Here is a 3,579-nt window from a genome sequence, read left to right as displayed (position 1 = left end):
GGTTTGGGTGGGAAAGTGATTTTGAATTTTGAAGGTAGGTGGGGTTTATGAGGTAGGTTTATGGGGAAGAGTGGATGGATGTGAGTGGTGAAGGGGTAGTAGGGAAGAGAGCTTGATGTGATTGGTGAAGGGTTTTGGGTAAAGGTGTTTATTGGGAAGAGAGGATGAACATTGAGAAGAGGAAAAAGTATGAGTGGAGGTAGGTGGGGATCCTGTGGGGTCCACAGATGCTGAGATGATCTTGTGGGGTCCACAGATCCTGAGGTGTCAAGGATTTACATCCCTGCACCAATTAGGCATGTAAAATGCCTTTGCATGCAATTCTGGCGTTTAAACACCGAATTGGTGCTTGTTCTGGGCGTTCAGCGCCCAGATGCAGCATGTTTCTGGTGTTGAACGCCAGTTCTATGCTTGTTTCTTGCGTTCAGCGCCAGCTTTCCTTAGTGTGCATTCCTGGCGTCTGAACGCCAGGATGTTGCTTGTTTTTGGCATTCAACGCCAGATCCATGCTCTGTTATGGCGTTGAACGCCAGCCAGATGCTCCTTACTGGCGTTTAAACGCCAGTAAGTCCTTCCTCCAGGGTGTGATTTTTCTTCTGCTATTTTTGATTCTGTTTTTGATTTTTCTATTTATTTTGTGACTCCACGTGATCATGAACCTAATAAAACATGAAAGAACAATAAAATAAAAATAAAATTAGATAATAAAAATTGGGTTGCCTCCCAACAAGCGCTTCTTTAATGTCAATAGCTTGACAGTGGGCTCTCATGGAGCCACACAGGTGATCAGGTCAATTTTTTTAGACTCCCAATACCAAACTTAGAGTTTGGATATAGGAGTTCAACACCAAACTTAGAGTTTGGCTGAGGCCTCCCAACACCAAACTTAGAGTTTGACTGTGGGGGCTTTAGTTGACTCTGTACTGAGAGAAGCTTACTGTGCCTCTTTTCCATGTTTACAGAAGGATGTCCTTGAGTTTTAAACACAAGGGAGTCCTCATTCAATTGAAGGACTAGTTCACCTCTGTCAACATCAATCACAGCTCTTGCTGTGGCTAAGAAGGGTCTTCCAAGGATGATGGATTCATCCTCATCCTTCCCAGTATCTAGGATTATGAAATCAGCAGGGATGTAAAGGCTTTCAACCTTTACTAATATGTCCTCTACTTGTCCATAAGCCTATTTTCTGGAATTGTCTGCCATCTCTAATGAGATTTTAGCAGCTTGTACCTCAAAGATTCCCAGTTTCTCCATTACAGAGAGTGGCATGAGGTTTATTCCTGACCCAAGATCACATAGAGCCTTCTCAAAGGTCATGGTGCCTATGGTGCAAGGTATTAGGAACTTTCCAGGATCCTGCTTCTTCTGAGGCAATCTCAGTTGATCAAATGCATTTAGTTCATTGGTGAACAGGGGAGGTTCATCTCCCCAAGTCTCACTACCAAATAAATTGGCATTCAGCTTCATGATTGCACCAAGGAATTTGGCAACTTGCTCTTCAGTAACATCCTCATTCTCTTCAGAAGAAGAATACTCATCAGAGCTCATGAAGGGCGTAAGGAGGTTTAATGGTATCTCTATGGTCTCTAGATGAGCCTCAGAGTCATTTGGTTCCTCAAAGGGACACTCCTTGTTGATCACTGGACGTCCCAGGAGGTCTTCCTCCTTGGGATTCACGTCCTCCCCTTCCTTCTTGGATTCGGCCATGATGGTTATATCAATGGCCTTGCACTCTCCTTTTGGATTTTCTTCTGTATTGCTTGGGAGAGCATTAGGAGGGGTTTTAGTGATCTTCTTACTCAGCTGGCCCACTTGTGCCTCCAAATTTCTAATAGAGGACCTTGTTTAATTCATGAAACTCAGAGTGGCCTTGGATAGATCAGAGACTATGTTTGCTAAATTAGAGGTATTTTGTTCAGAGTTCTCTGTCTGTTGCTGAGTGGATGATGGAAAAGGCTTGCTATTGCTAAACCTGTTTCTTCCACCATTATTAAAGCCTTGTTGAGGCTTTTGTTGATCCTTCCATGAGAGATTTGGGTGATTTCTCCATGAGGGATTATAGGTGTTTCCATATGGTTCACCCATGGAATTCACCTCTGCTATTGCAGGGTTCTCAGGATCATAAGCTTCTTCTTCAGAAGATGCCTCTTGAGTACTGTTGGATGCAGCTTGCATTCCATTCAGACTCTGAGAAATCATATTGACTTGCTGAGTCAATATTTTATTCTGAGCCAATATGGCACTCAGAGTATCAATTTCAAGAACTCCCTTCTTCTGAGGCATCCCATTACTCACAGGATTCCTCTTAGAAGTGTACATGAACTGGTTATTAGCAACCATGTCAATGAGTTCTTGAGCTTCTGCAGGCGTTTTCTTTAGGTGAATGGATCCACCTGCAGAAGTATCCAATGACATCTTTGCTAATTCAGACAGACCATCATAGAATATATCCAGGATGGTCCATTCTGAAAGCATGTCAGAAGGACACTTTTTGGTCAGTTCCTTGTATCTCTCCCAAGCTTCATAGAGGGATTCACCTTCTTTCTGTCTGAAGGTTTGAACATCCACTCTAAGCTTACTCAGCTTTTGAGGAGGAAAGAACTTGGCTAAGAAAGCCTTGACCAGCTTATCCCAAGAGTTCAGGCTATCCTTAGGTTGAGAGTCCAACCATATTCTAGCTTTGTCTCTTATAGCAAACAAAGAAAGCATGAGCCTGTAGACTTCAGGATCTACTCCATTAGTCTTAATAGTGTCACATATCTGCAAGAATTCAGTTAAGAACTGAAAGGGATCTTCAGATGGAAGTCCATGAAACTTGCAGTTCTACTGCATCAGAGAAACTAATTGAGGTTTCAGCTCAAAATTGTTTGCTCCAATGGTAGGGATGGAGATGCTTCTTCCATGTAAATTGGAATTAGGTGCAGTAAAGTCACCAAGCATCCTCCTTGCATTATTATTATTTTCCATATCCTCTTCTTGTTCGAAAATTCCTGTAAGGTTGTCTCTGGATTGTTGTATTTTAGCTTCTCTTAGTTTTCTTTTCAGAGTCCTTTCAGGTTCAGGATCTGCTTCAACAAGAATGTTCTTGTCCTTGCTCCTGCTCATATGACAAAGAAGGGAATAACAAAGAAAATATGGAATCCTCTATGTCACAGTATAAAGATTCCTTTGTGTGAGTAGAAGAAGAAAAGAATGTAATGTAAAGAAAGAGAAGGGAGGAGAATCCAAACACAAGGGTGAGGGGAGCAGAGATATGAGATGAGGAGAAGTGTTAGTAAATAAATAAATAAATAAATAGAAGGAGATGAGAGGTGAGATGATTTTTGAAAATTAAAAATTAAAATTTAAAGTTAAATTTCGAAAATAGTTTTTGAAAAAGGTTAGTAATTTTTGAAAATTAGGAATGAAATAAAATTAAAATAAAAAATTAAATTAATTAGTTAATTAAAAAGAAATTTTGAAAAAGAGGAAAGAATTTTCGAAAATAAGAGAGGGAAAAGTAGTTAGGTGGTTTTGACAAAGATAAGAAACAAACAAAAAGTTAATTAGTTAGTTGAAACAAATTTTGAAAATCAAATT

The 3,579-nt window shown here is 40.3% G+C and overlaps 1 non-coding gene across 1 annotated transcript; it reads left to right on the top strand.

The window, feature by feature from the left end:
* The first annotated feature begins 2,469 nt into the window (after nucleotides 1–2,469).
* Nucleotides 2,470–2,577, top strand: LOC148547771 (small nucleolar RNA R71). The gene has a single exon (XR_015898722.1). It is a non-coding gene; the product is annotated as a small nucleolar RNA R71 (small nucleolar RNA).
* The last annotated feature ends 1,002 nt before the right edge of the window (nucleotides 2,578–3,579 follow it).

The sequence above is a fragment of the Arachis ipaensis genome, chromosome B8 (genome assembly GCF_059453495.1).
Source record: "Arachis ipaensis isolate K30076 ecotype BB chromosome B8, ASM5945349v1, whole genome shotgun sequence".
NCBI classification, from domain to species: Eukaryota; Viridiplantae; Streptophyta; class Magnoliopsida; order Fabales; family Fabaceae; genus Arachis; species Arachis ipaensis.
The sequence above is the reverse complement of the archived record's forward strand: the minus strand, read 5'-3'. Positions and strand labels throughout refer to the sequence as shown.